Below are 22793 nucleotides of genomic sequence, written 5' to 3' on the forward strand. Positions count from 1 at the left end.
TGCTGGCTGCAGAGGAGAGGACACGCAGTAATGGGTTTAAACTTCAAGTACAACGATATAGGCTAGATATCAGGAAAAAGTTTTTCTCAGTCAGAGTAGTTCAGCAGTGGAATAGGCTGCCTAAGGAGGTGGTGAGCTCCCCCTCACTGGCAGTCTTCAAGCAAAGGTTGGATACACACTTTTCTTGGATGCTTTAGGATGCTTAGGGCTGATCCTGCGTTGAGCAGGGGGTTGGACTAGATGGCCTCTATGGCCCCTTCCAACTCTATGATTCTATGATTCTATCCCTGCGGCTCTGCCGGGACCTCTGGCTGCGGGGGCATTGGGAGGGCCTTGGGGGAGGCTGAGCGGCCTGAGTCCTCTGCCTGCTGCTTGGAGACCTCTGCAGGGTCCTGCTGACTGTCGATGCCGGTCACATATTGGCCAAAGGTCATTGTTTACTTTGGGGCTGGAGGTCCTCTGCGAGGTCAGGAGGCCCAGTGATACATCGATGTGAAGGCAGCCCCTGTCTGGACCCCTGTGGGACAGCCAGGACCGTGGGACGCCTTCCTGGAGGCCTTGCTGGCTGGTACAGCAGAAGGATGGGTGGTGGAGAACTCTCCAGCCTCCCCCAGTGGGGGCAGCCCTTCCTCTGGCCGGCTGAGCTGGCCGTGCTGCTCCTGCTGGAGGGGCAGAATGTGTGTGGTGTGTGTGTGTGTGTGGGGGGGGGGATGATGACAATGACCTTTTCCCAGCAGGGCAGGAGGTCTGCACCAGGCTGCACTCCACTGGCCCCCACCCTGCGAGGACCCCCGTGGGTTGGGCTCCTGGTCCCGCACGCAAGGGGGGGGCGGACTGTCTGGCTGCCTCTGTGCTTTTGGAGGCAAGATGGAATCCGGCGCTTCTTCCCCCCATTCCCCTCCCTTCGCGCTCCTTTCGTGGCCATTGTTGAGGCAGGGAGCTGCTCTTGCTTTTGTGATCGTGATCCTGGCACTCCCTGACGGAGGCCCCGGTGCGGCTGCCGGCCTCGAGCCCCTCCTTGCAGTGACCTTTGTAGGGATGCCAGCCGGATCTGTCCCGGTGACCCCAGCACTTTGCCTTCTGCAGCCCTCCCTGGCCCTGACCTAGGGCGCCCAGGGGGGCTCGGCCTCATCCAATCTCAGACGCCAGACGACGCAATCTCAGCCCTGGCAGACCTCCAAGGAGTGTCAGAGTCGTGGCCAGAAGGCCGCCCATGACAGACAATCCACCTCCACAGCCTCCTGCCTTGGAAGCCCTGTGGGGTCACCAGCGGTCAGGCCCTTTTGACCCTGCCCTGACCCTGCCAGGGCAAATGGAAAGAGATTCCCAACTGAGGTCCCGGCATAATCCCTCTTGGCAAAGCAGAGCCCACTTCATGGATACAAAAGACGTGCAGCATCCAGAATGCGCGGGGGGGGGGGATGGTACTGCATTGTGCAGGGGTTGGACTAGATTATTCTGGAGGCACCTTCCAACTTTAGGATTCTTGGAGTCCTGTGTTCGGTTTTGGGCACCCCAGTCGAAGAGGGATGTAGACAAACTGGAGCGTGTCCAGAGGAAGGCAACAAAGAGGGTGAGGGTTTTGGAGACCAAGACGTAGGAGGAAAGGTTGGGGGAGCTTGGTCTGTTTAGCCTGGAGAGGAGACGACTGAGAGGGGATCTGATCACCATCTTCAAGTATTTAAAAGGCCGCCATGTAGGGGATGGAGTAGAGTTGCTCTCTTTTGCCCCAGAGGGACAGATCAGAACCAACGGGATGAAATTAATTCAACAGAAATTCCGTCTAAACATCCGGAAGAAGTTCCTGAAAGTTTCTCAGTGGAACTGGATTCCTCGGGAGGTGGTGGGTTCTCCATCTTTGGAAGTTTTTAAGCAGAGGCTCAATAATTATTGATTTTGGATGCCTCCCTCACAATGGAGGCCCAGATTACAAAGGTAGCGAGGCTGGCATTCTACCACCTCCGCCAAGCCAAACTACTAGCACCCTACCTGGCCCCAGAACACCTAGCCACAGTGATCCATGCGACGGTCACCTCTAGACTGGACTTTTGTAACTCGCTCTACGCAGGCCTGCCCTTAGCCCTGACCCGAAAACTACAACTAGTTCAAAATGCAGCAGCCAGGATCCTCACGGCAACACCGTGGAGGTCCCATATCCGGCCTATTCTCCATCAGCTGCAATGGTTACCAGTTGAATTCCGGATCAGACTAAAGGTTCTGGTAATTACCTTCAAGGCCATACGCGGTCAGGGCCCAGTGTACCTGAGGGACCGCCTCCCCGCCTATGCCCCCCAAAGAGCTCTGCGCTCTACTGCCTCCAATCAGCTAAGGATCCCTGGCCCTAAAGAAGTCCGCCTGGTCTCGACCAGGGCCAGACCATTCTCTGTTCTGGCTCCTACCTGGTGGAACGAGCTCCCAGAGGAGATCAGGGCCCTGACGGAGCTTAAACATTTCCGCAGGGCCTGCAAAAAGGAGCTCCTCCACCAGGCATTTGGCCGATACCAGACATAATCTACAGCGACCAAGGGCCCCTGCTCCCCCCCCCCACCCCCCTCAGAATCCCATCAAGAAGCCCTGGACCTGTTTGTATTACGATTGTTTACTGTTATACTGTGTTGTGTTTGGTTGCAATTGTTGGTTATCGATGTACATGTTCTACAGACTGTTTTATGTATGGTTCTCTGTTATAATGTAAACCGCCCTGAGCCTCCGGGGAGGGCGGTATAGAAGTATGATAGATAAATAAATAAAAATAAATAAATAATCATCTGACAGAAATGCTGATTCTGTGAATTTAGGCACGTTGCTCCTCCATATGCAGCATGATGGGTGACCTTGAAAGCTAAAACTGTTCTGGCTGAGCAGCAATATCAGGGCTCTCTCAGCCTCCCCAACCTTACAGGAATCCTGGAGAGCCAACTTGGTGCAGCAGTTAGGAGTGTGGACTTCTAATCTGGCAAGCCGGGTTTGATTCCCCGCTCCCCCACATGCAGCCAGTTGGGTAACCTTGGGATCGCCACGGCACTGAGAAAGCTGTTCTGACCGAGCAGTGATATCAGGGCTCTCTCAGCCTCACCCACCCTACAGGGTCTCTGTTGTGGGGAGAGGAAAGGGAAAGTGACTGTAAGCCGCTTTGAGCCTCCTTCAGGTAGAGAAAAGCGGCATATAAGAACCAACTCTTCTTCTTCTTCCTCTTATTCCTCATCTTCTTCTTCTTCTTCATATTATTATTATTATTAAACACCTTGATAGGCTCCAAAAGAGGCCATAAACAGAATGTTTTAGAAGAGCATTTGAAGGAGCAGAGGATTTTAGATGGTCAACGTCTGGTGAAAATCTTAGTTGTGTTTTCCTTGCTTTAATTTTGTCTTGTTATTTGCTTGGTTACACTCTGCTAAGCAAACCCATGGACTTAAACCAATTTAGGAAGGTGCCACTCTCCATGGGATTACAGTGATTAGCCCCGAATGTCTGGGAGAAAGGGAAGCGTGCGCATATTTGAAATCAATAAATAGGTAAAGGTAAAGGTATCCCCTGTGCAAGCACCGAGTCATGTCTGACCCATGGGGTAACATCCTCTAGCGTTTTCATGGCAGACTCAATACAGGGTGGTTTGCCAATGCCTTCCCCAGTCATTACCGTTTACCCCCCAGCAAGCTGGGTACTCATTTTACCGACCTGGGAAGGCTGAGTCAACCTGGAGCCGGCTGCTGGGATCGAACTTTCAGCCTCGTGGTCAGAGCTTCAGACAGCATGTTGGCTGCCTTACCACTCTGCGCCACAAGAGGCTCTAATAAATAGGTAGCTAAGGTCATAAGGTGTGCATAGATGCAGGTCCCTGGGCAGCCAAGGCCTGTCGAGTGTCCTGTGACCTGAGAGAGGAGCATATTCACGGAAGCTCCTTTCTCTCCCTCCCGAAACTTGTGCTGTTTGTCCAGTGGAGCCGGCTGGCCGTGGTTTCAGGGCAGCGAACAAAACGAACACATTTCTTCGTGCCACAGAAAATGAGCTGATTGGATTCGTTGCCCCAATCTGCGGCGGAGGCCACAAGCCCTGCAGGCTTCTAAGCGGGACGGAATGAGGTCCATCCTGGGCCATCTGCTGGGCGGGCTTCCCAGTCTGAGCTGGCGTCTCTCTGCCCGGCAGCTGCCAGGGAGGAGCATGCGGCGACATTTCTCCACCAGCTGCTTCTGGGTGGCTGCCGGTAGGGCCTGGGCGGGCTGCTGGGCAAGGTGGGGGCTTCTGGGGCACGATCCAGCCTTGCAGTGGCCGGGCAGGCAGCCCCAGTGGCGGAGAAGGCTCTTCTGCAAACGACAGGGAGATGAGCACTCCTCCTAACGGGGAGATCAGCCAATCAGGCGTCCCTCGCTCTTGCGCTGACAGGCTGCGTCTCTTGACCGTCCGCTAGGCAGCAAGGTGAGGCCTTCATTTTGAAGCCCATTGGGGGAGGGGAGGGGGTGGCCGATCTTCTGTTGCTCCCCTCTGTGCTCCCGCTCCTGAGGTGCAGGCCTTCCCGCAGCTTGGCTGGCACAGCCCTTTTCACCTAAAATGGCTGTTCCTATTTCGTGCTGCAAAGTGCAAAACCCACTGCATGCCCATCCTTTTCTGACATTGTCAGGGGACAGGCCAGGGACCCAAGCAGGGCCTGGCTGGTCCCTTCGTCGTTTAGCATGCGTGTCTGTGTGGGGTGGGGGGAGGCGGGCTTCACAGTACAGGGGAAAAGCAGACTGGTCCTTCCCACTGTGGTTTGTGCAATCTACTCTTTTGTTGTGTATTAAAGATCCTTGGGCTACAGTTGGGTTTACCAGCTCTGGGTGGGGGGATTCCTAGTACTTTGGGGCTGGAGAATGAGGGAGGAAGGGACCTCTCCAGGGTATAATTGTGAGCAGTAATCAGCACAGCAAAGATGCACAACCTGAGTGAAATGTAGATAAGGTGTTATTTAGGAACTAATATACTTGATAGGGAAGAGGACAGGCAGAGAGTGTCCAAACAACATCACAAGCTGTGAGAGACAGAGACAGAGAGAGAGAGAGAGAGAGAGAGAGAGAGATGTTGCATTCTGGTGACAGGCAAGGAACAGCACTAAGTGGGGAAGGGAGTCCATTGCCTGCATTGTGCGAGCAGAAGGGAGAGGGAATGAGGAGCCAAGGGGACCAGCCTTCTCATGCTCCCTCCCTGCCCCAGTCACTGCTGGCATTGCCCCTCCCTGCCTCCCTTCTGTTGATCAGGCAGGTGCCCCTCCACCAACCTGGCACTAGGCTTGCCCAGCAAATCCCCCCCCCCCCATCACCTGACATCTGTCTGAAATTTTGAAGGCTCTGTTAAAGGGCTGGGGAGGGGGGGAGAGTAAATGCCAGAGCTGAACGTTTCAATTTTGAAGGTGGCACTTCGCTCTGATCTTGACAGCCTGGAAAACTAGGCTAAAATGAATAAAATGAATTTTCATAGTGAAAAATTTAAACTTCAGCATTTAGGTAGGAAAAAACCAAATCCATCGCTATAGGATGGGTGAGATTTGTCTTGGCAGCAGTGTGTGTGAAAAGCATCTGAGGGTCTTAGTAGACCAGTAAAGGAATCAGCAGTGTGACTCGGTGGCTAAAAAGGCAAATGGGGTTTGTGGCTGTATTAAAAGAAGTACAATGTCCAGCTCATGCGAGATGATGTTACCACTTTACTCCAGTCTGTTAAGACCTCACTTGGAGTTCTGTGTTCACTTTTGGGCACTACAACTGAAGAAAGATGTAGAGAAACTGGAGCATATCCATAGGAGGGCTACAAAGATGGTGAGGGGGATGGAGACCAAGTCAAATGAGGAAAGGCGGACGGAGCTTGGTCTGTTTAGCCTGGAGATGAGATGACTGAGAGGTGATATGATAACCATCTTCAAATACATGAAGGGGTGTCACAGAGAAGAGGACAGATTTGAGCTTTGGGTTCAAGATGGGCTGGAATGGAGGAGTCAGATGGTGGTGCATCACAAGAGAGTTTCCTTAGAAGGAAGGGAACAATCCCTCCCATGCCTTTGTAAGTGGCGGGGGCAAGGGAGGAGGATGGTCCCTTCTCTTTTGATCTGGGTTGAGAGTTTCTGAATAATTTTAATTTAGCAGGCTCTGCACTCTTGCCCTATGAAGATAGGTTGAGGGACTTGGGAATGTTCAGCCTGGAGAAAAGGAGGTTGAGAGGGGACATGATAGCCCTCTTTAAGTATTTGAAAGGTTGTCACTTGGATGAGGGCAGGATGCTGTTTTTGCTGGCTGCAGAGGAGAGGACACGCAGTAATGGGTTTAAACTTCAAGTACAGCGATATAGGCTAGATATCAGGAAAAAGTTTTTCACAGTCAGAGTAGTTCAGCAGTGGAATAGGCTGCCTAAGGAGGTGGTGAGCTCCCCCTCACTGGAAGTCTTCAAGCAAAGGTTGGATACACACTTTTCTTGGATGCTTTAGGATGCTTAGGGCTAGTCCTGCGTTGAGCAGGGGGTTGGACTAGATGGCCTGTATGGCCCCTTCCAACTCTATGATTCTATGATTCTATGATTCTATTCTTGTTATTCTTATAATTAGTGGATTTAGTTGTGTTCCTTTGTTGGAGTTCGTTGGACTTTAATCAAGTTAATTGTTCAAACCTCTTGATAATATTGGTTCACTCTCCAGGAGGTAAAGCTTCAAAAGAATTTAAGAGGCTTCCATCAATAGCATCCAGGTCATTTCCCATCAAAAGCGTAATTTGGGGGCCATTCCGCACCCGATTAAAAAACTGAGAGTCATACCATCTGCAAACACCATATTCTTGGCGTCTTGCATGATGTCATACACATCCAGCATGACATCTGCAAACTGGCAGCTACATCCTCCATTTTAAAGCACTTGCAAGGAAATCCACAAAACTAGATTCCTCCTGCCATGTAGCGCTAGCCGGATGAAAGCAGCCAGCAAGGCACTCACACAAGACACGTGCACTACTAAAGTGGCTGAAGTAGCGAGATCTCCAGCTCCAGTGCCCACTCTCAAGCCTGCCTCCCTCTCTCCCCAGAACGGGGCTTTCTTTTAAAAAAAGAAACTACCTGGAGCAACAAATAGACACACAATTGCCCAGGCAGAGCACAAAATAAACTTTTCCCCACCAGTTTGCCCATAAAGCATGCCTCTTCCCTACCCCCCCCCCCCAAAAAAAAAATCACCCAAAATATATATATTTTAAAAGCTTCAATGCTCCAGATTGCAACAGGGATTCAAGTGAAAGGAGCATTATGCATCCATGAATAAATGTATATGCATTTAAACAAATAAGTCTGATTAAAAAAATTAGCGGACATCACATTCCCTTCAAAAGAACGAGAAAGGTGATTTTCTGCCTGTCTTGATTGACAGGCGGAAGAGAGGAATGTTTCCACCAGAGGAGCCAGCAGGTGAGGAATTCCGGGAGGCATATTTTTTGTTTTTGTTTTTTTAGCGTTATTTCATTGTGCTGGCATAAGGCTCTTTCCCCCCTGTGATGAATGGCCCTGCGTTTCCCTTCACCCTTTGCAGCTCAAGCACTTCCCTGGCCTCCTGGTGAGCTGATGATTCGGTTAAGTCAGTCGATGGAATCTCTGGAGTCTGGGGGTCCTGATTCTGGACAGCAGTCCTTGGGGGTCCTGCCTCCCATTATCATTTTGGTACAAGTGGGATACTTTTGAGGGCAGTTTACAGGGGAACGGAGAGGCGGAAAGAGGGCTAACAGCCGTGGCTTGAAGAGGGCGTCGGGGAAAGATGCCACAACTGTGAAACCACTCCCAATTTGAGAAAATTAAATCTGAGATTTTGGCAGGGGTGGGGATAAAAGAAAAGTATTGAGTGAAGGTTACTGAACAGATTGCCAGAATATTTTTAATTGATTGTGGCAGGATGTAAATTTAGAAGAGATGCTAAGTGTTCCTTTATAAGTCCAGCATTGTTCCAGTTGTTAGTTCCTCCTTCAAGATGGTACAAGGGTCTGCAAGGGTCGGGTGCAGAGGAGGGATCTCTCGTAATATTATGAGCTCCCCCCCCCCCCAGTTCCTCCTGGGTTACTTTTTAGAATTCGGGTGGAAAAATGATCTATTTCCCCATAAATTGTATTGAAAGTATGTGTGATAAGGAAGGTTGGTGATGCCAATTCTGAGTCCCCATTTGGGGTCATCTCAGGGGGCTGGGGCACCTTCTGCACGTCCTCTAAATGTGCAGCTGCCTCTTGGGTTGGAGAATCATCCCAGAGGATGTTGTGAGCATGACCTGCATTTGTATGATCTGAAAAAGGAAGCGGCCTGTGACTGATCGTAAAGCTTCAAAACTCTTCTCAGGATTACGCCACAAGCCGAGAGGATCTCCTGCCCGGCTCTCCTTCAGCACGGGTAGCGTAAGGCCATCAAAGGGATAATCACGCTTGAAATGTATAATAGGCTCTTCTTTGGTAAGTGGGGGAGGGGGGAGGATCTTTAACTTGCATGAAATTTGTGCGCTCAAATAAGTTCTACCGAGTTCAGTCTTTGAGTTGACCCTTCTCAGATCCTTACTGTGATATCGATCCACCGGCAGATTGCAAAAAGCCCTTCTCTTAATGGTGTTGATCTGCCGTATGGAATGGTTCCAGGTCCTCTGAACAGTTTTATGGAATGCCTAATTAAGGACTTAATTATAGGAGGCTGTTGTAAAAATTAAAATCAATGCTATTAAAACACCTGCCCCTCTTGCTAGAAAGAGTGTCTGCACCTGTCTCACCCTTGAAACTTATTCAAGCAAATTTACATTCCTGGGGATTCTGGTGGACCAGCTGACCCCCCCCCCCCCAGGGGCCTAGGGGCACTGGTGTGTTCAAAGCAGGCACCCCTGTCACAGCGCTGGCGTGCAGGAGAGGGGCAAAGGGAGGCGTCTCAGGGGCAGGGCCTCTGCTTGGCAAGGATCAGGCCAGAAGTGCTGTGAAAGACCTCTCCTCTTTCAGGGGCTTCAGGAAGTCACTTCCAGTCTGAATAGACAGGCCAGAGTTAGATGGACCAAAGGGCTGTTGCAAACTGAGGCCGCTTCATGGTTGCTTCTCAGGGCCTGGAGCCAGAGTGCCTTTGAGGGAAATAGCCCTGGAAACAAGGCACCCATGTGAACATGCTGTGCTCCAAGAGAAGCAGGGGCACCCAGGGATGACGGCCACGGAACCTGGAGAGTCCTCTCTAAAAGCCATCCAATTACGACAAAAGTTTGGCTTCCCACTGCAGCTCTGTTTCCGCCATCCCATGCAGCTAGAACAGTGGGATATTGGACGCGCCGCGGCTAATTCATTTCCCGCCATGCGATATATAGAAGCCCAAAGTATAGGAGGCTCATTTGGTGATTAAGCATTTTGCATCCTTTCAAAGGAATGAAAATGTTGAAGAATTGAGGTTCAAATGATTCAGGATTATTACCGTATTCAGTGCAAAGTTTTTGATTTATAGGAAACTAGAAATTTAGCCCGCTGTGGGACAAATACAGCAGGCGCTAGCTGCGGGAGTGAGTGGTGACGGGCGGCTGGGCCCGGACAGAGCCCGCCCTAACTCCTCCCCACCAGCCCTTACTGCTTTATTTAATCCGATCCGCAGGTTTTGATAATCATGTATCTATGCTTGGAATTTATGTATGTCATGAGTCTTCCATACAATTCTGGGGTCAATATGCAGAATGGCAAAGTGGGATTGATGCAAAGGTTGGACTGAAAATAGGACACAGTTTGCTGCATATACTTGAGAGGGAGCAACGAGGAGGATTCGGAGGGAGGGGGGCTGGGGTTCAATCCCTAGGCTAGAGGAAAGGCTAGCGACTTGGGGAGGTTCAGCCTGCAGAAGAGGAAGCTGAGAGGGGATGGGATGGCTCTCTTTAAGTAGCTGAAAGACTGTCACTTGGAGGAGGGCAGCAAAAGGTTCCTGTTGTGTTAAGTATGGCAGGAGCCCGGCCTCTCAGACTGGCATTCTGTCTTCCACAACCAATGGCACCCCTCAATAGTCTAGGCTTGGGCCAAAGCCAGACACTGTGAAAGTCTGCCAAGCCAGGCCAGACCCCATCTCTTAGCCCCAGGTTCAGAAGGGCAGCCTCTGCCTGACACAGGCATTGTTCTCGTCCCCCTTCTCCCCCACCCCATTGCATTGCTGATTCAGTGGCTTGGCTCCATCCTGTTTGCCCAAAGGCAAACCTCTTGGACTTGCAAAAAGGATTCACCTTGGCCCCTCTGCCCCAGCCTCAGCAGCTAGACCCATTGAGACAGGAGGGCTCCTTTCCTTAGACCCATTCACTCCTTTGCCCAACATCCTGCCCCATGGAAAATTCCATCATGTGCTCCCCTCGGCCACATCACGTAGCCCCCTCCCAAAAAGCATATATAAGCAGTGGCTGCACCAGGCTGCCGGGTTCTTTCTGGCACGGGACCCACTGGAAGCTCCCTTCAGGCTGGTTCATGTTGCAGCTCTCTGCCTACCCACTCTTCAAAACTGGTTGTTATACTGAAACTTCTTTTCCACTCTATTTTCCCTATATGACTGCTTGCTAGCGTGCTAGATAAATTTTTATTATTTTCCTTCTAATAAAGATTGCTATAATTTTTTACTAAACTCCTGTTGTCTGCCTTGAGTTCTCCGGGGAGTAATCACCTCTTAAAACCCTGGCAAACAATCCGTTTCGCTACGTTCCCAACCTCTCACTAATCTTACTCCCCACTGCTGAGTATACACGTGTCACGGGACACCTCGTGTGCAAGTGCGTTTCAGGTAACAGTTGGCAGCACAGGAGACGACCTGCAGTCACAGGTTTAAACTATGTGAGGAATGGTACTGGCTACATATCAGGCAAAATGTCCACAGTCAGAGTAGTTCATCAGGGGAAGGGCTGCCTAAGGAGGTGGTGAGCTCCCCCTCACTGGCAGTCTTCAAGCAAAGGCTGGATACACACTTTTCTTGGATGCTTTAGGATGCTTAGGGCTGATCCTGCGTTGAGCAGGGGGTTGGACTAGATGGCCTGTATGGCCCCTTCCAACTCTATGATTCTATGATTCTAGTTCAGCAGTGGAATAGGCTGCCTAAGGAGGTGGTGAGCTCCCCTCACTGGCAGTCTTCAAGCAAAGGTTGGATACACACTTTTCTTGGATGCTTTAGGATGCTTAGGGCTGATCCTGCGTTGAGCAGGGGGTGGACTAGATGGCCTGCATGGCCCCTTCCCACTCTAGGATTCTAGGAGTCTAGTTCAGCACTGGAAGGGGCTGCCTAAGGAGGTGGGGAGCTCCCCCTCACTGGCCGTCTTCAAGCAGCGGATGGACAGATCCTTCTCCTGGATGGTTGAGGCTGATCCTGCACTGAGCAGAGGGGGGGGGGACTAGATGGCCTTTGTGGATCCTTCCCAATCTAGGATTCTAGGAGTCTAGTTCAGCACTGGAAGGGGCTGCCTAAGGAGGTGGGGAGCTCCCCCTCACTGGCCGTCTTCAAGCAGCGGCTGGACAGATCCTTCTCCTGGATACCTGAGGCTGATCCTGCACTGAGCAGGGGTGGACTAGATGGCCTGCATGGACCCTTCCCACTCTAGGATTCTAGGAGTCTAGTTCAGCAGGGGAAGGGGCTGCCTAAGGAAGTGGGGAACTCTATGATTCTATGATCTCTCTCTCTCTCTCTCACACACACACACACACACAAACAGCCCTGGGGAGCCTGCCCATGAGGGGAGAACCTCCAGGCGTCCAAGGCAGGCTGGGCCTTGCAGGGAGTCTCCCAACCCAACCAGCCAGCAGCATTTGCCGCTCTGTTCCATTGTGGCGCTGTGGCCAGGGCAGCTGCTCTGTGACTCCTGTGCGGAATATCTGAATCCCCAGGAGAGAAAGGCCCGGCAGGGACCGGCTGCCAGGGAAGCCCTCGGCCCAGCTCTGCTCCACTCCTCAGCCACCGGCTGGCGAACTTTGCCCGCCACTCACCGCCCGCCTTGCAGCCGCACTTTCTCCGCTCCTTCGCAGCCGCCCATCTTGCCCGCCCCGTGCATTTCATGGGCCGGGCATTTGCGCTCGAGGGCTGGCATCTGCCCGACATCTCTGCTCGGTGATCACAGGCGAGAGCAAATGGAAATAAGTGCGGATCTCCCAACTGTTAGCAAACTGACCTTGGCTCCCCGACACGGGCCTGCTCTTTGGAAATGTGTACCAATTAGTCTGCGAACAAACGGCAGCCCTAGGCGTGTTTGGGAGCTTTCGGCTGCAACTCAGCTGCCATCAAGAAAGCAAATAAAGATGCTGGGGGAGGGGAAAAGCGTAAAACAGACTGGAGCCCTTGCCCAGAGAAACCGGGAGCGGACGCTAAGCCGGGCTTCTCTTCCCCGTGCAGAGGGGGGAGGGGGGCTGGGGGGAGGGGGAGGAAACGTGGAAAAGGCCACGTCAGCCTTGAGGCAGAGCAACGTGGGGGGGGGAGCAGGCCAGGGAGGGGGGGCTGGATTCAGAAAACAGGCAAGCGAGGAGAGTCCGCGAGCAAGGCAAGAAGTGGAGCTCCGCGGGGAGGGGGGCTTATTCAACCTTACGGCAAGGAGGGAGGAGCCGTGAAGGGGAGGAGGGGGGCTCCCGGGGTAGACATAGCCCTACATAGGAGTCGGCTCTTAATTGAGGCTGCATCTTATGCCTGTCATTCCCTCTGGGCAGGACCCCAAGGCTGCCAGGAAACAATTTTCTTTGTGGGTGGGGGATTTGTCCTGTGGTGTTCCCCAGAGTACAGTCCTTTCCCCCATGCGATTCCATCTCTATGGGAAGCTCTGAGGAGAAATCATTCTTAATTCTGGAACGGGGAGTCATCCATTTGCTGATGACACCCAGCTCTAGGTCCTCTGGGAGATGTGGAGGAGGTCCCCCGGGGCCATTGCTGGACTGCTGTTGTTTAGTGGAAAGACTGCCCAGGTGAAAGGTATTCCTGACAAGGTGGAGGTGATGATGGTTGGGGAGGCTGAGGCCTCAAAGGACACCACACTTCCCAACTTCTCTTGGGCTCACCTGACACGTGCTGACTCACTTAAACCCATAGGGATTTCTATTGTTTTCTGTCAGACCAGAACCAATGGGTTGATGTTAATTCAAAAGAATTTTCGGCTAAACACCCAGAATCAGTTCCTAACAGTGAGAGCGGTTCCTCAGTGGAACAGGCTTCCTTGGGAGGTGTTGCATTTTCCTTTTTTTGGAAGGTTTTAAGCAGAGGCTGGATAGTCCTCTGCCAGGAATGCAGATTCTGTGAATTGAGGCAGATGGTGAGTGGGTGGGCAGGAAGGGATGTGCCAAGGTTTGTCTGTTTTGGCCCTTCCTGGCATCCCCAGGGAATTGCTAATCTCCACTCTGGGATGAAGAGCATCTTGTGGCGCAGAGTGGTAAGGCAGCAGAAATGCAGTCTGAAAGCTCTGCCCATGAGGCTGGGAGTTCAATCCCAGCAGCCGGCTCAAGGTTGACTCAGCCTTCCATCCTTCTGAGGTCGGTAAAATGAGTACCCAGCTTGCTGCTGGGGGGTAAACGGTCATGACTGGGGAAGGCACTGGCAAACCACCCCGTATTGAGTCTGCCATGAAAACGCTGGAGGGCGTCACCCCAAGGGTCAGACATGACTCGGTGCTTGCACAGGGGATACCTTTACCTTTACCTTTACCTTTTACTCTGGGATGATAGCTGAATTTCCTCCAGGCCAGCCTGGATTCTGGCAATTTTTGTGGGGGGATCACTTGGGCATGAAATTGGGGCCACTGCACGTGGGCAGGTAGTTGTGAGTTCCTGCATTGTGCAGGGGGTTGGGCTAGATGACATTTGAGGAACTTTCCAACCCCATGATTCTATTGGATGCAGCATTACTGGAGAACTTAGTTAATGCAGCTGCCTAAAACACTGTTTTCCAAGTTCATTCAGCATAGAAGATCACTCTTGACCTTGGCATGAATGATTTGGCCACGAGGTTCCGTGCTACACTAAAACCGAGCTCAGACTGGCCTCAGCCGTGGCCCCGTCTCGGTGGAACGCTCCACCTAATGCAGCAATCCCCAACCTGTGGGCCGCGGACCACATGTGGTCCTTTGACTAATTGGAGGTGGGCCCCGAAGGACGCCTTCTCCCCCCCCCCCGGCCCTTTACTTCATCCCCCCCAGCCCTTTACAACACACTTCATTGTTGTGGCGTGTCTGTATCTTATTTTGAAGGGATGTTTAAACATTACCATAGCAATCAGAGAGTGTTAGGGCAGTGGTTGAGAGTAGAGGAGTAAACTACCCCCCCCACCGGGCCTCAGTAAAAGGCGGTGAGTGGTCCCTGGTGAGTGGTCCCCGGCGTTGAGTGGTCCCCGGTGATAAAAAGGTTGGGGACCACTGACCTAATGAGAGCAGGGCCCGGCAGGACCTTGGAGAGTTCCCAGGGCTTAATGACACAGCTGTCCCACCAGACCTACGAATGAGGCCAAGAAAGAGCTTCAACGTTCTGGCCTCCCCCCCCCCTCAAGCACCTAGTGCCCACCCCCAAGGAGAATGGATGCACTCTATGTGCCCCCCCCTCCATAGAGCAAGAGGAGGCTTGTCTGAAAGTGTGAGACCTACTTGAATGCTAATAACATTAGGATTTGTGGTTTGTCTGATTTAATACGGCTGATAAACTGTTGAGAGCCGCCCTGAGTCTCCTGGGGGCATACAAATGCCTCAGCGGCATACAAATGAAAAAAACCAGCCTTGTAGTGTGCTCCCCAGGGCCCGGCTTTGCCAGTCGGGTCCCAGACCCCGGTTGGTGCAGAGCCCTGGGCCCAGTTGCCATGCCTGCCCTGGATGCCCCTCTGCAGTCCTGCCCCTTCACTGGCCGGTCCAGGTCAAGCTCGTGGCTCTTGTGGCCACCGATGTCCTTGCCTGGCCACCCCTCCTGGGCCTCTTCCTCAGCCGAGGCTCCGGCAGATGCTGGGGCAGAAACGCTGCTCCCACCCACCCACCCACTCACCTCCCCCGTCTCCTCCCCGCTCCGTGAGTCTTTGCGCTGACACCTTAAACTAATTAATATCCAAAAGTGTCAGGGAAGGGAATCCTGAACCACCTTGTTCATTAGAGGGCGGGGGGGGGGAGGGGGAGGGGGAGGAATGAACCCTGCGCTGATTATAGCTTGTGTTCTCCCACGGCATCTGTGCTGTTAAAATTATCTGCCTTGTATTTTGTGCCGTGGCAAAGTGTTAATGAATGGCGTCTATTTGGTGGGGGTGACCCAGTAATCAGGAAGAGAGTAGCCGGCAGCTCTCGCTGGAAAGACGACACCCCCCCCCCACACACACACACACAAACACACAGAACTTGTTGGGCAATTCAAACCAACTTGCTCCTGATTTTGAAGCCCAGGCAGCAGCTAGGGATGCCAATTCTAGGCTGGAAATTCCTGGAGGTCTGGGAGTGGAGCTCAGGGGGGGGGGGTGAGGCAGAGGGGCCCTGTTTGGATTCAGAGCCAACCGGCCACTTTCCCCAGGGCAATGGAGCTCTGTTGCCAGGAGATGGGCTGCAAGACTGGGAAATCTCCAGGCTCCGCCTGAGGGTTGGCAAGCCTGGATATCGTATGCATAACATATCCTTGACTGGGTGTTTTTGGGACCCTGCCAAGCAAACCTGATGGGAATGCTCTTCTCCCCTGAGGCTCCTTTCCCAGTGCCTGGAGATCAGAGGCATGCTGCCCCTGCACATGGATGCTCCATTTTGCTGTTGCAGTGAAGCAGCATTGGCAGGCTGGTTTTCCACCAAGCCATCATTCACATGTTGCATCAGACTTCAAGGTCAGTCATAGAATCACGGACTTGGAGGGGTATCCAGGGTCATCTAGTCTAACCCCCATCTCTGTGCAGGGACTCACAACTAATCAGTCCTCTCTGCTGAGACTGGTGGTGGTTCTCCAAGATCTCAGGCAGAGAAAGGTCTTCCCCATCATCTCCTGCCTGGGCCTTTTCACTGGAGAGGCTGCCAGCGATTCAGCCGGAGACCTTCTGCCGGCCCTTGAGCCTCGTCTGTCACGCGGGGGGGGGGGGGAAGCAGAGCAATGAAGGAGGCATTGCCCCAGGCAAGCAGGGCCAAGAGAGCCTCTTCCCCGGGCCCTGAGCCCCAGCCCCCCACCAGGGAGGCCAACAGATCAGCCAGGGTGAGGTGGGGGGTGGGTGGGTGGGCTGCGCTCACAGAGGCCTGGCTGCCCCTCAGGCATCGGCCCTTCCGTGCTTCTCATTTCTATCTTATTTTGTCATTTCAGAAAGGGCACGATCATCATTTCCACACAACTTTGGGAGTGTTGGTTACATGCTGTAAATGTGTTTGGCTGAATGTTTTGGACTTGGGGGAGGCCGACCCATGACTTCTTGGGAGGAGCTCCACTCAGTTCTCCATCAGAGCGACGCCATCCCCGGACGTTCGAGCGCGGCCTCTCGGGGAGAGCGGCAGCCTCCCATCTGGAAAGCAGCGTTTGATTCCCCCAGACCGGCTGGGTGCCCCTGGGTCAGTCCCAGTTCTCCCAGAGCTCTCTCAGCCACACCTGCCTCCTCACTGGGGATCTCTTGTGGGCAGAGGGAGGGAAGGCAGTTGCCAGCTGCCTTGAGACTCCTCCGGGTAGTGTAAAAAGAGTCATCAAATCCTGCCCCCCCTCTCTCTCCCCTAAAGAATCCCCCCCCCCCCGTGTTTGAATGGGCCAACAGTGGCCAGTCTTGCAGACTCCTGCAGAAGGAGCCCCGGCCAGGGTTGCCTCAGCGGTTTCTTCTGGGGAACACCCCAGTGAGGCTGTTCCTTTGGCAGGGCTGAAAAGGTCTGCGCCTCTTTCCAGCACCGAGATCTGCAAGGCTCCAGCCTCTGAGGAGAGTCTCAGGCCACAGGAGTCCCCCCCCCCGCCCCTGCGGCTCCCCACCTCTTCTCTGGGCCTGGCTGAGCCAACCCACTTCAAAGGGGCAGGGCGGGGGAGGACCCAGGAATTAAAATAATGCCCAAGTTGAAAGGGAGTCAACAGATCTCATTTCTCCAGTTGCTGCAAATGCAAGATGATGAATCATTTAATTACCTTTATTTAGTTCTGCAGGATATGGCCTCAAAGGAAACACAGAGGGTTGCAAAACGGATCCTGCTGAGCTGGGGGGGGGGATGTGGGGAAGCTTGACCGGGGGGGGGGTAGGGGCAATTCTAGGGAAATACCTCTTGTGTCCCCACAATTTCAATTTTTGGGCTCAACAAGGGGAGACATGAGACATATTCCCTTTTTCAAAGAATGCAGTTGGGGAACAAGCAACACACCCCACAACCAGCTGAGATCCCGCCCCCCCCCCCGCAGGTGCCAGGAATTATTCCCCATGGGGTGGCCAAGGTGTTACAGCTCGTGCAGCTTTCAGGTCCTCCTCCTGGCCAACCCAATGGCAAGAAAATCAACAAATCACATGCCCAATCTCCGGAAACGATGCTTCCCTGGGTTGCCTGAGACTTGCTGCTGACTCCCAAGCCAGAGTCTGTTTCCCTTCATGTAGGGTTTCAAAGGCATCTTGGGAACTGGAGTTCAGTCCAGCAATTAGGCATCTGGGCCGCCCTGGTGTCTGCTGCTAGACCGAGAAATAAATCCAGCCTCCTCTCCAGGCTCCCTCTCCTTCCCAGCCCAAGATGAGCACCATCCACTCCCCCCACTCCTTCTCTGGTGGTGGGCAAACTGTGGCCCTCCAGATGTTCATGGACTACAATTCCCATGAGTCCCTGCCAGCATTTGCTGGGAATTGTAGTGCATGAACATCTGGAGGGCCAGGTTGCCCATCCCTGGTCTAAAGGATTCCCACTGGCAGCTGGGCCAGGTGGACAGATCCATTCTCTTGTGGATCCCTCAGTGCATTCCGAGATCTCACATCCTGCCAATTTTCTGTTTATGAGCAGCAATTTCATGCAGTTCCATAGAATTGAGGGAGAAGACCAGAAAGCCTCGTGGTGGAATTATGAGGTGGCCATAAAAACGAAAATGATTTTTTAAAAAGACCATCAGAGCTTTATTATCTCAATTTACTACTGCAGATGGGCAGTGTTACGGGGGCTAAGCACGGCAAACTGGCAAACTGGAAGGCTGAGCAGCGAAGTCACCTCGTTCCAGAGGGTTGTCTGTTGCCCTGCGAAAAAGAGGATCGTCTACAGGTGAGGGAATCTCAGGCCTCTGCCTGACCGGCCCCATGCCAATGAATGAGGGCAGGTAGCTGCACTCAACCCCCTCCCCCCTGGATGGACGAGCCTGGCCTTTCCTGGCATGAACTGGAATTGCTGGCTTATTTTAAACATTTTAGGGATATAATGGCTTTATATAGACAATGCTTCCTGCTCCCCTAACCCTTTCCCCATCCATGACGATCACCAATGCACAAGGATTGTCTCTGTTGGACTAAAGGTCAATTTGGACAGCCATTTTGTTTCTGGCTCTGCCTCTTGCAATTCCAAAGGCACCCCCAGGCTCAAAAGGGCTGTGGACGCCTGTTCCGGAACCTCCCCTGGCTTCACAGAGTCATTGGCTTATTACGCCCCGTTTTATGAGACCTGCCGGGTATTCTGTGTCATGTGATCTGAGAACGCCCTCCGGCAGGTTGGTGGCTGTCAGCACCCTAGTTCAAGTGGGAAGGGCACCCTGGATGGAGGAAGCAGAAGGCCACCACATTCCCCCATAAAGGTGAGTTCCTGCTGGGCTGCTCATCACACACACGGAGACCTGACTAGCACTGCAAGCGCTCCCTCCCTCCCTCCCGCCCTCCGGACTTGGGTTCAGAAGAGGACACTGGCATCTCTTGCACAAGGAGAGGGAAGGTGGGTTTGTTTTGTTTCGTAACTCAAAACCTCTTCCTTGTTCCTGAAATGCAAAGCCACCAGAGGAGGCAAATCTTTCCAGGTGACTTAATGGGGAGAGAAAAGTTGCCTCATCTCAGAGGAAGAGATTTCAGATAACTCTCACCCAGTCCCTTCGAGGGACTCATACTCTCCTCTTGAGTCTTCAAGAGGAGACAAGATGCAATATCATTGGAAGTGTTTTTTGACTGCGCTGGATGGACCAGGTGACCTTGCTGAGTCTGTTCTAGGAATGGATGGTTAGGTGGGAGAGTCACAGACAGTTGTTGTTGGCCCAGGTAAGAAGAGGCACCAGACCCCACCCCTGGCCCTGGGACAAATCTGCCAAGAACCAGCCCCAGCCCCAGCCCCAGCCCCAGCCCCAGCCCCAGCCCCAGCCCCAGCCCCAGTCCCAGCCCCAGCCCCAGCCCCGCCCCCGGCCCCAGCTCCCAGCCCCAGCCCCAGCCCCAGCCCACCATGGCTGGATGGAAAGGAGAAGGAGATTGGGGAAAGGCCAGAGGAGGGCAACCAAGATGGGGGAAGGCAGAAGAGCCTGGGTGTGAAACGGGCTCATAAAATTGCTGGATGTGAAACAGGCTCATAAAACAGTCTCATAAAAATGCTTTAGGATGCTTAGGGCTGATCCTTCGTTGAGCAGGGGGTTGGACTAGATGGCCTCTGTGGCCCCTTCCCACTCTAGGATTCTATGAATTGTGCCTGGGGAGGGGGGGGGGAGAGTTGACAGGAGGCCACGATGCATAAGTTTGTAAATTGCTTCATTACCCAGGAGACCCCTTTGCTGCTCTTCGCAGGTCTTGCCCATATCCTTCATCCAGTCTTCACTGTCTTTATGGCTCAGATCCTGATGCATCTCGACTCCAACAGGCCCTTCCCACCATCTAAGCGAACTTCGGTAAGAGCTGACGCAGCAGGCGCCACAAGGAAGTTCACACCCAGCAAGGAGCGTTGTTGGTCATCAAGGTGCCTGATGATACTAAACTGAGGGGGGCGGCAGAATCAGGATACAGGATGATCTTGACAGCCTGGTAAGCTGGGCTAAAATGTATGAGCTTAGGCAGGTGGTGAGTGGGAGGGCAGGAAGGGATGTTCCTGGGTTTGTCTCTTGTGGCCCTTCCTGCATACCCAGGAAATGGCTGATGGCCACTGTGGGATGGGAGGTGAATTTCCCCCAGGCCAGGCTGGATTCCAGAGGTTTTTCATGGGAAGTGATCACTTGGGCATGAAATTGGGGTCACTGTGAGTGGGCAGGTAGCTGTGAGTGTCCTGCCTTGTGCAGGAGATGGGACTAGATGACCCCGGAGGTCCCTTCCCACTCTAGGATTCTATGACTGGACTCAGGTTTTGCTCTTCTGAATAAGAGTCTGTGAGGGCTAATTCGGGATGAGTTTGGAGCACTCCCTTTGCAGGCACTGTACGCTCCTTTCCAGTCCCCTCAGCGACATGCCCAAAGGTAGATCAGGAACCAGGTTGCCAATTCTCATATTGATCCTGGCCCACTTTGACACAGGCGCCCTCCCCCTTCCCGCCTTGTTCCCACCGGCCTCAAAAGATGCTCCACCCGGTTCTCAGGCAGCTGGTTCCCAACAGGAGCCCCTTTCCCAGCCACGCCGTGCTTGGAGCGGCCTCGTCTCCCACAAAGCACCCAGGGGTCAAGAAGCGGCCAGGGGGCCACGTGCCTCCCTCCCCCACCCCGGCCACAGCCTTTGGCCTCTCGCTCGGCCTTCCTGGAGTGCTGCCTGGTTGATCTCTTGCATCCAACGGAGCCGTTCAGGGTTGGGGAGGGAGAGGGGCAACAGCCAGTCTCCACCTTCGATGATACGAGAAGCGTCTTCCCCCGATGATTGCCCTGGGCCGTGTCTGATTGAAGTGCTGCCAGGATGACTTTTTTGCATCCTATTTGTGATTGCAACACCCTGGCCTTGGTGTGCACAAACCTTGGTCTGAAACAGGGTTCGTTACATGGCTGTCTCCGAAAAGGCTTCTGGCCTCCTGCAGTTATTTAGGCTGGTGGCAGATGTGCGGAGAACAAATGAGAGGCAGATGAGACTATAGACTCTGGGCCACAGGATTCAAACGGTCAGTCAGGCCCCAGCTTGGCCTCTGCTCTGGGAACGAGGCAGCGACACCTCGAATTCACAATGGCAAATTCTGCACCCTCAGGGACCATGGCCTTGTCCCAAAGTCAGTGCATGTGGGGCAAGGTGGATAATGGGCATCAGTCTATTCCATTTTCATATTCTCACTCTGTGTGTGTGTGTGTGTGCTCGTGCACAGAAGGCAGAGAGAGAGCCATGCCACTGAGGTTGGAAATAAACCAAGCTATATTGGGAAACATGTCAACAGCAGAGCGGGGAAGTGATTGTCGCAGGCCCCGTCTTGCGGCACTGGCCTGCCAATCTCCGGCGGGTCAGATGGAAATGCTTGGCGGGTCAGATGAGTCCCGCAGCCCACCTGTCACTCCTCCCTCCCCATTTCACACCAACGTGACGGTCATGAACTGGGGCTGACATGATCGCCTCCTCATTAGCACAATGCCCCTCCCGGCCTCTGTCCAGGAAAAGATATTTTGATATTCAGCGGGAAATGGAGAGGCAATCTGACAAACAACACGGCTACCCCGTGGTCCCTGATCTTGTGAAAATGCGCAGAGCTGCAGGAGAAAGTGCAGAGGGGATTGGGGCCCTCTTGATGGCTGCAGCTGCTGAGGAGGTTTTATAATAAAAACCGCCATTCACAAGGCGGATGGAGCTATGGGCTGAGTCTAGAAGAACAACAACAACAACGACAACGACAATAAAAAGAGCAAGGACATGAGCTGGTTGGTATATGCTGCTTTTCTCTACCCGAAGGAGGCTCAAAGTCGCCTTCCCTTTCCTCTCCCCACAACAGACACCCTGTGAGGTGGGTGTGGCTGAGAGAGCCCTGATATTACTGAAGAAGAAGAAGAGTCGGTTCTTATATGCCGCTTTTCCCTACCCGAAGGAGGCTCAAAGGGGCTTCCAGTCGCCTTCCCTTTCCTCTCCCCACAACAGACACCCTGTGAGGGAGGGGAGGCTGAGAGAGCCCTGAGATTACTGAAGAAGAAGAAGAGTTGGTTCTTATATGCCGCTTTTCTCTACCTGAAGGAATCTCAAAGCGGCTTCCAATCGCCTTCCTTTCCTCTCCCCACGACAGACACCCTGTGAGGGAGGGGAGGCTGAGATGGACCTCTGTGTCCATCTCCGGGCACCTTCCGTGGCCTGAGGGCAAAGGAGACAGAGAAAGTGCCGAAACTGCCCCGCCATTCAAATGAAGGCCTGGGAAATGGAGCTTTATTATGCGGGCCTAATCACATGTTCTTCTCATTACAATCACCATGACGGGGGAGTAAACTGTCTGAACTAACAATAACGACTCTGGGACGGGAACCAAATTATTCCCCGAGCATCCGCTGCCTGCTGAAGGCAGCCGCCAAAAATGCAAAACAAGCCACCTCCATGGGCAGAGGAGACATTCAGGTTTTATGATTCCCGGTCTCCAGGGGAGAGTAAAAGGCGATCGATCGCCCCAACCAGAGCTCGTCCTCCTGTCCTCCCCGCGAAACCAAACCGATGAGAGCCCATCAGGAAGAGAGCAGCGAGCCTCTTTCTCCCCCCCCCCCCGCCAGAGGTCCTTTCCCAAGGCCTGCCTATTCTTCAGCCTCAGCGGTGGGCATCTAAGTGGGTGAGCATCAAGCCTTCGGGGGAGGAAGGGCGGCAGAGGCTCCAAGCGCGGAGCAGAGAGGTCCCTGCCAACGGCCCAGCTAAGCGGCATGAATCAGGCGCGACAGCAGCTCCCCGCGGGCGCCTCTCTCGCACGGAAACTCTGGTCCTCACTTCCTTCCGACGGGAGGCGAGGGAGTTGGGCTGCGCCCGGGCGAAAGCGGCTGCCTGCCAGGACATTTTGCGCGCGGAAGTCAAACTGGATCACCCAGGAAGATGCAAAAGAC

General features: G+C 53.4%; 1 long non-coding RNA gene across 1 annotated transcript; it reads left to right on the forward strand.

Annotated features, from left to right (window-relative positions):
- Positions 1-4276: 4276 nt before the first annotated feature.
- Positions 4277-22335, forward strand: LOC143828871 (uncharacterized). The gene is made up of 4 exons (XR_013227950.1): positions 4277-4416; positions 16233-16474; positions 18014-18130; positions 19618-22335. It is a non-coding gene; the product is annotated as an uncharacterized LOC143828871 (long non-coding RNA).
- Positions 22336-22793: the final 458 nt, after the last annotated feature.

Source organism: Paroedura picta, chromosome 2, assembly GCF_049243985.1.
Source record: "Paroedura picta isolate Pp20150507F chromosome 2, Ppicta_v3.0, whole genome shotgun sequence".
NCBI classification, from domain to species: Eukaryota; Metazoa; Chordata; class Lepidosauria; order Squamata; family Gekkonidae; genus Paroedura; species Paroedura picta.